This window comes from Bradysia coprophila (assembly GCF_014529535.1).
Source record: "Bradysia coprophila strain Holo2 chromosome X unlocalized genomic scaffold, BU_Bcop_v1 contig_734, whole genome shotgun sequence".
Classification (NCBI taxonomy): domain Eukaryota; kingdom Metazoa; phylum Arthropoda; class Insecta; order Diptera; family Sciaridae; genus Bradysia; species Bradysia coprophila.
In genome coordinates this window covers 1-8,795 of record NW_023503365.1, presented here as the reverse complement: position 1 = coordinate 8,795, position 8,795 = coordinate 1, and the positions used below count along the sequence as shown (strand labels likewise).

The 8,795-nt window shown below is 36.2% G+C and overlaps 1 long non-coding RNA gene across 1 annotated transcript; it reads right to left on the bottom strand.

Moving 5' to 3' along the window:
- Positions 1-4,314: 4,314 nt before the first annotated feature.
- On the bottom strand, positions 4,315-4,602 carry LOC119070294. Its single transcript, XR_005086497.1, has 3 exons — positions 4,537-4,602; positions 4,409-4,470; positions 4,315-4,341 (listed from the first exon to the last, which is right to left on the bottom strand). It is a non-coding gene; the product is annotated as an uncharacterized LOC119070294 (long non-coding RNA).
- Positions 4,603-8,795: the final 4,193 nt, after the last annotated feature.

The window sequence follows — 8,795 nt, the reverse complement described above, 5'->3', positions numbered from 1 at the left end:
TATCGTCCAAAAAAACGATACTATCGTCTAAAAAACGATAATATCGTTCCTGACGATATTGACCGTGTAGTTATGTCGTCTCATCATCGAAATCCGTTGTCTAATCCAAAACCGAAGAATAGTTCAGTGTTTTTGGTAAACCGATCGCCGAACGACAAACTTGTCGTTAGAAACGTCGATGATTCAATGACCCTATCAGTAAACGAAACGCAACCCGAAAATCGTATGGTCAAATGGATCAAATCAACGGATTTCACCTGTAATAAATCGGCCGGATGTCGCTCAACCCAAGCATCACAATGACTCCACAGATGTCAAAAAATCTCTCAAATTACCACCACCACCGGATCTCGAAAACCCGACGTCTAATTCTAGTTCTGTTGGTAACTAAATCGTCCATTGCAAACCGATGCCCGCTGAGGTCAAAGACTCAACAATTCAACCGCAAAATGATTCGATTCGGTCTCAACGTACCTTTACGCCGGCAACAGAGACACATAAGGTAGCTTATTTATCCCAATTTGATCCGTCTACTACCGAATCGCAAATTGTCAGCTATTTCCTACGGAAGAATGCAATAACGTCGGCTGAAGATGTGTCATGTAAGATATTGGTTTCGCCCTATGAAAATATGAACTTCGTTAGCTTTGTATCATTCAAGGTCACTGTGAATTCTGACATATTTGACTCTGTAATTGACAGTGAATTGTGGCCCGAGGGCATTGTTGCTCGTGAGTTTGTAAAGCGCTGAAAAGTCAATGAATTTTGTATTTTTGATTTTGAATTTTGTAAGAAGTAATTTAATAGCACTGTAACTTAGTTGTAAATATTGTAAACATTTTATTCAGCCAGTTTTTTGTCGGTGACAATAAATTCATTCATTCGTTCATTCTTTAAAGCAAGCATTTTTACATTCTTCCTATGATGCGATCAACTTCGTCCGCAATGGAAGAACATCGGCTATGCAGATATCGTCAGATTGGCAAGCCTTTTGGAATGTTTTTAGAATCTGTAGAACATCAGCTAAGAACGCAATGAATTTTAATCTATCGTCGCTAAGCCATATGTCTAAAAATGAGTTCAAATTCTTCGATTCAAAATAATGAATTGACGCTCGGTAATTTCTGAGGATAGCATTGGAACAAGTTATAGACATATTCTGTCCATCGAACTTCGAAAAAATGCTGGATAACGGACTGGTGCATTTAAAATTATTTTTGCATGCTTCTAGCTTTAAATCTTTGGTTCGAACGCCAGATTTTCGAATATACGTACTAAGCTTTATGCAATGTTGAATCGTTTTAGCAATCGAACTATTTCTGCATGTTGATTTCGATGAGAGATGGATACCCTTAATACCTACCTCGATAAATTTATTTTATTTTAGTTTTCTCCTACTTCTCTTCTTCTTCTTTTTCAACCTGTTTCTATCCACTGCTGGATGTAGGCCTCTCCAACTTCTTTCCATTTCGTACGATCCATTGCCATTTGCTGCCAGTTTGTACCTGCAATATTCTTAATTCCGTTTGTCCATCTCTCTGGTGGTCTACCTATAGCTCGTCTTTTATATGGTCGCCAGTTCATGATCTTTTTGGTCCAACGTTCGTCTGTCCTTCTTGCAATATGTCCCGCCATCTCCATTTCAGAGATGCTATTCTTTCCATGACATCAACGACCCTAGTTTGTTGTCGAATCCATTGATTCGTCATTCTGTCTCTGAGTGTTATTCCAAGCATACTCCGTTCCATGGCTCTTTGTGTCACTCTCTATTTATCTTCGGATGCTTTCGTTAAAGTTAACGTTTCCGCTCCATAAGTGAGCACTGGAAGGACACAAGTGTCGAAAACTTTTGCGTTTCAGACTATTATTCATTTTGCTTTTGAAAATTAGTCTGAGTTTTCCGAACGCTGCCATGCAAGACCAATCCTACGTCTTATTTCTGCAGTCTGGTTGTCCAGACCTAACTTCAGTTTATGTCCTAGATATACATAGCTGTCGACTCGTTCAATGACACCAATTTTGATTTCTCTATCGTCCCGATGTTGGTCATGACTTTTTGTTTTCGATAAGTTCATCTTGAGACCAACTTGCTTGCCTCTTCACTTAACTGTTGTAGCATAAGCTGAGCCTGACCTAGATTCGCTGCTATCGGTACAATGTCATCAGCGAAGCGGAGATTGCTCAGGTACTCTCCATTTATCTTTATTCCCATTTTACTCCAGTTTTAACTTCCTAAAAACACTCTGCAGAATCGCCGTGAATAATTTCGGTGAAATAGTGTCACCCTGCCTTACACCTCGGCCGATTCTGAATTTCTCCGTGCTCTTATGAAGTTTTATACATGAAGTAGCATTTTTGTATATCGAATTGTGTTGGAGTACCATGTTTCCACTGAATCGAAAGCTTTTTCGAAGTCTATGAATAGCAAGACTATGTCGATGTTGTATTCACGACACTTCTCAATAAGCGTTCTCATCACCTGCAAATGGTCGTTTGTGCTGAAACCAGATCTGAAAGCAGCTTGTTCAACAGGTTTGGTTAGAAGTCGAACTTGTTAGTGTTCCTCTTCGTAATGATTTTCATAAACAACTTGTAGAGTGTTGACAATAGGCTTATGGGTCGGTAATTTTCCAGCTTTGTTATGTCTCCTTTTTTATGCAGCAATGTAATTACCGCATTTTCCCAGGCTTCTGGTACTTCTTCCCATTGGAGACATTGATTAAACAAAGCCGTGATTGCCTTTAATAATGAGTCTCCACCTAGTTTAATGGCTTCCACTGGAACACCATCTTCTCCGGGAGACTTTTTGTTTTTCATCTCGGCTACTGCAGCTTTGACTTCATCAACAGTTATGTCGGGCATATCCTCCGATCCCACGTTTCTTATTATTGGTCTATCTTCGGTTTCTTCCGTTGGGCTCTGTCTTGCTGAAGAAAACAAATTCTCATCAAATTCTGTTGCAATGTTTAATATCGCATTTCGATCCGTTTGGATCGTTCCTGTTTTGTCTCGTAATTTGAAGATTTCTTTTTGGCGTTTGTCATTTCTCTCCGTAGGACTTTCATATTGCAGTTAGCTTCAATTATGTTTTGAGCCAATTGGACATTATATTTTCTTTCATCTGATCTCCTTGCTTTGTTTGATACTTTTAGACAAATTCCGGTATTCCACCGAATCTCGCCCTCTGTTTTTTACCAACTCTGCTCTGCTTGCGATCAGGTCTAATGTTTCTCTGCTGAGTTTTGATTCTTTCCCTTGGACGGATTTGCATTTGGATTTCATGAAATCCATTATTGTATCGACGATTTTGGTATTCAATTCGTCCAATGTTTCACATTGATTGTTGACGTTATCTAATTCGGCAGCCAGTTATGATGTAATCGATTCATTTTTCGTTACACCATCTGCACTAGCCAAGTCCATTTCCGTTGAGGCTTTCCGGCAAAAAATGAATTCATTGCGTACAAATTGTGTTGCTGTAGGAAGTTGAGTAGAGTATTTCCACGCTCATTTCTTTGGTCGTTGCTAAAACTACCAATAGAAACTTCGGAGTCTTCTTCTCGTTTTCCCAGCTTCGCATTGAAATCACCGATTAGATATTGGTAATGTGATGGGTTTTCGTCCAGAGCTTTCTCGACATCTTCATAGAATCTTTCTACTTCTTCGTCATCATGGGTGGACGTGGGTGCGTAAACCTGAATTAATTTGACACTGTATCTGTTATTTATCTTCAGGCTTACGTATATCACTCGATCGGATATGCTTTTCGTGTGAGTTATGCGATCCGACCATCGTTTATGTATGAACAATCCGACACCGTGCATCAGCATCTGACTGTCACTTCCTCGATAGAAGAATGTATGCCCTGATTGTAATTTCAGGCATTCCTCTCCAGGTTTTCTCACTTCGCTCACTCTTCGCTTACTCTTTTTGAACATTCTTTTCCATAAAGCTTTGCCCATTCTTTTGAACCTATCTGAGCAAAAGGTTATTGGCGTCCTTTAAAGAACGTCCTTCTAAAGCTTAACCTAGTAGCTAATAAGAATTCTGGGATCGTTCTATCCTTGGGCTTCCTGATCCTTCTCCTACTGCCACATAATAGTTTGAACAGACGTAACTATATACGAAATAAAGGTTATTTGCATACATCATGTGTGTAATGTATGGTGTGACTGAGAGATGTAAAGTCAGAATAAATTATATACCTTCCACCCATCCATATATTGTACATACTACCTATGTTGAAAACGCGTCTAATGCTTGATCCAGAAACTAAGTTTGATAGCAGTAAAACACCAGACAATTCATTTTTATGGTGTTTATTCGATAACGCTTCAAATTCTAAAAACGGTAAACAAATAGTTCAAACAGTTCAAATTGTAACGAAATTAAACAATAAATTCCTCACTTTTAGTATTCTCAGCTCTCGCGTTACAACTTTCCTGACTTGTACCGTGCAATGATAGAATCCTTTGAAATTAAATAAAAAAAGTAATTCACGCAAACCCAAAATGAAAAGATTTAAATCAATCTTACTGGTTGTCAACAAGAATTCAACAAATCCATAGGAATCGCTTCCTTTGATCAACGATTCGGCAAATTCTAATAAAAAATGAAACAAAGAAAAAACCTGTCAATAGACGCATGGATCTAATTAGAAAATCTTTTAAACTCGAACTTACGACAGTGAAACCGTTAAAACGATTACAACAATTGCACAGCACAAACTTTCCCAAAATTTATCGGACCAATTCAATTGATTATAAATTATTGAGTAGCAAAATTTCGATAAAATTCAACAACATCACATTGATGTGCTCTTGACTATGAAAAATCTTTATCGTAATAAAGAACACTTCCGTCGATCAATCAAACGTTAAAGTTATTGTCTACGCAATTCGTCCAATCGGGCAATCGTTATCAGTGTTGTCGGACAACCTATGATATTATGACATATTTGTATATGGTTTCAAAGTTGCAAAATTGAAATACATTTTAAGTTCACAATTTACAGACATTTCACATTGGATGGTAATTGTACATACCGTACTACCATACACTATGATACATTATTATTCAGTATCCCTTTCCTCCCTTAATGTTTAATCATCTAACAAAATTTTAGTTTTGCTATTTTTTCACGTGGTGATTATATGTCACCTCAGCGTACACTGTACAGATACCATCAAATGATAGTTTGCTACCGAGACGTATGACGTATTTCTTTGCAATGAAATTCTTTTCTTTTTTTTATTCTTGTGGCGGAAATCATTTCAATTAGGAAAATGAGTGTACCAGTACCAACGGTAATGTTTTCTTTTTTTGTACAACACACAAGATCTCATCCATGTTCATTAATTGACTGAATTTAATTTCAAATTTAGATGGGGTTCACCTTTTTCAGACAAAGCGTTCAGAGGAATAGAATTCGAAATTGAAAGTAAACATTTTTCAAATTATTATCATTGGTGAGTAGTCGGTGCGTCAGTATATTTATGAGTACGTAGTAAATGTGTCGATAGATAGTATATTTATGTGTGTAAGTTATACAACTAACAATTTTTCTCAGTGCGAATCCACTTTGGTGTAAATTACAGTAACATAATTATAGGAATGAAAAGGTTATTGACCAAGGCTCGACCCCATCTTCATACGCGAATAGTCTTCCCTTCTTCCTCGCGTTATCCTTGCATACAACTAGTATTTGGAAAGATTTTCCTGTTTTTAGTTGTTTTAACTTTCAGGGTCAGCGTTAAATTGTTTAAAAATTAATTTAAATTCATAATTGCCACTCAAGGTAGAATTGCAACTAGTGTAGAGTCAAATAGAAAAAGAAACATTGAAACTAATGAAAACTCGAATTAAAAGTGAGTTTGAATAAAGGCATACAATCAATTCCAATTTGATAATTTCGTCTCTTACTATACCAGCTTTTTTGAAAATAATAAAACTCGAATCTAATAAAATGTTTAAGATCAACAATTAAAGTTGGCATGTTGCAACGTATAAACTTCTAAGTGTTTTGTAAAAAATAAAAATTATTTCTAAATCCAAAACTTATTCAGATCAGTTACAGTCACAAAGAAGTCGGCGGCAAAAAATAAACTAGGCTCGAGTAGATTTTTTGACTAGGTACTCGTAATTCATTAGTTTGATTTCGAAAAGTGAGGGCAATTTCTGCGAATAAAAGTTTTTCGAAGTTTTCTTGATTAGTAAGATCGGCAAGCCAGGGCCTATTATGTAGAATTAATTTGCAAAATTTGCAAAAATTCACAGAAATTCACAAAAATTTGCACACATTTACACTTCATTTTCAGCACATTTTGCAAGTCTTTGCGTTCTTTTGTCTGTTTTAGTACAATTTAAAGTGAATAAAGCAATTAATTTGACTTTGAAGGTGTGTAGAAGTTATTTTTTGAATTTTTTTTGCAAATTTGTGGAGAATTTTGTGGGAATCTTTGCAAATTTAATTCTACATAATAGGCCCTGGCAAGCACCAAATTTCAACTTAATCAGTCTGGCTATGAAATTTAAATTTGCCTTGCTAACTTCTCAGCAGTCTACGAATTTTTAGAAGTTACCTGAAAACAGACAATTAGCATTTGATCCTCTAAAAGGTAATTACTGTTTACTAAACAGTGTTTAGGTGTCTTGACTTAACATTTAGGAAAATTGTTAACACAACTACATTGCTACAATTTTAGCCATTGCCTATCTTTAGATTTTTTTCAATTTTCTAAAATTTTCGCTATTTTTCGAGAACGTTTTGAGAACCTAAAGAAAATTAAAGAACATTTTCTAAAAGGTAGATACTGACTTTAACTCCACTCAATGCCGGATTATCAAGTGGGCCCGGAGAGCTTATTTATTTATTTAGCGTATGACTTCGTTCTACAATCAAAAAATACTTTTTTCGTCTAAAAATATAAAGAAAGCGCATTATCACAAGTTTCAATTGAATGACTAGGTCACAAAAACGATGAACAATAAAATCACCCGGAGTTATCATACGTTCAAAGTTCTAGTTGCGTTAACCAAAGTACAACGTACGGCATCAGGTTCCAGGTCAACTATATCTTGCAGTTGTCCTTGGTATGACAGAATCAAACAGCCGGTGAGAATGTGATCTGTTGTCTGTCGTGGGTGACCACATTGACAAGCAGGGTCGTCGATGTAGTTCCATTTATAAAGGAGGTCATTGCATCTTCCGTGGCCCGGAGAGCTGAGAAGTGAGAAAAACAATGTTTTGAAAGTAGAAAATTGCCAAATTTTCACGCTCGCTCCGCTCGCGAATATTTATTTACTTAAGGGAAGGGAAAAGACTTTAAGGTTTTTGTTTTTGTTTACGTTTTAATTACACACACATATACTCACACATACTGGAAAAAAAAATCTGCGACAAAGCATTTATTTATCATGTTTTGAACAGAAAGACCGAGCGTACACAACAATTAGCTACTTGAAACTATACATTTATGCCGTTTGTCACATATATTTTTTATTTATTCGTCAAAAATTGTCAGTTTTCTTTCTAAACAAAATCGAATACGCTATATCGTTGGTTGTAAACAATTGGTCGCATACGTCGCGTCGCCGGTATTAATATGATCACGACGATTACGATTATAATCTGGTAATACAGAGACGTGAACGGCCGTAAAAAGATTTGTGGTAAAATTAAGTTTGATAATTTTATTTATTGATTCCAATTTTTTTGATTTACACGGAAAATTATCCAATAAAAATTACTCCAATAATGCGTATTGTCAAATTGTCATGCCAGATTATGAAGTGAAACATTGCAGCTTTTGATGTTGAATATAAATCATTCAATGGAAACAGGTCTGTTCCAAGGCATATGGCAGGTCACAGCTCTGCTTCTAGCATGAACAGAAGAAATATTTCGAGGCTTATGCAATCAAAATAGGCCTTGAAATTTCTCGTAAAGATAGGAGTCATGATTTCTTAGTGTGAATAAAAACACAACACATGCAAACGGGCACGTACACATATTTGAAAATTTGGAGGCTTTTTGACGTAGGAAAAATGAGTGTTCGTGCTAGATGCAGTGCTATGGGCAGGTCCAGGGCAGTTGTGGGGTCACACAGTCCGTTATTTTATTAGATATTTGCGGAAACATACAACCTTCGATGATTCAACATACAAAAAGTCACCACATCATCACGGCGATTATAAACATCACGTTAGGCATTTTGTCATGAGATGTGATGTGTAACTCGCATATCTGTAATCTGTATCAGTGTGACCTCAACAGTATAAAGCCTTGATAAATTTTCATCCGTTGACATAATTAAAAATTTTGTAGAGAAAATGTTCAAAAAATCAAAAAAATAGTTTAGTCTAGTTGATGTTATGGCTCTATGGATAACCTTGTCTGCTTCCGACTAGTCCAAAACTTTTTACCAGACCGTGGAAAACAAATTTATGATTCAGAGAAATAAGCACCAACTTAGAACAATCTTGGCGAGAAGGAACATGAATGATAGTTGGCTTCTATGGGAGAGAATGTGAGAGAATTTATATGTAACTCTAACATTTTCTCCCATAGAAGCAACTGTCATTCCAATGTTCCGGCGTACCGACTTATCATTTCTCTGATATGATTGTATAATTTCAAAGATTCCGTTTTCCCTCGGTGTACTTTGGATAAATATTAAACTTCCGTCCTCTAAACAAACAAAACTACCCTACCATTATTGGTATGAATTGATCTCGTCGTCACAATTATTTGAAACAAATTATCAAAGCTAGAATGTTGTATCATTCCAGCAAAA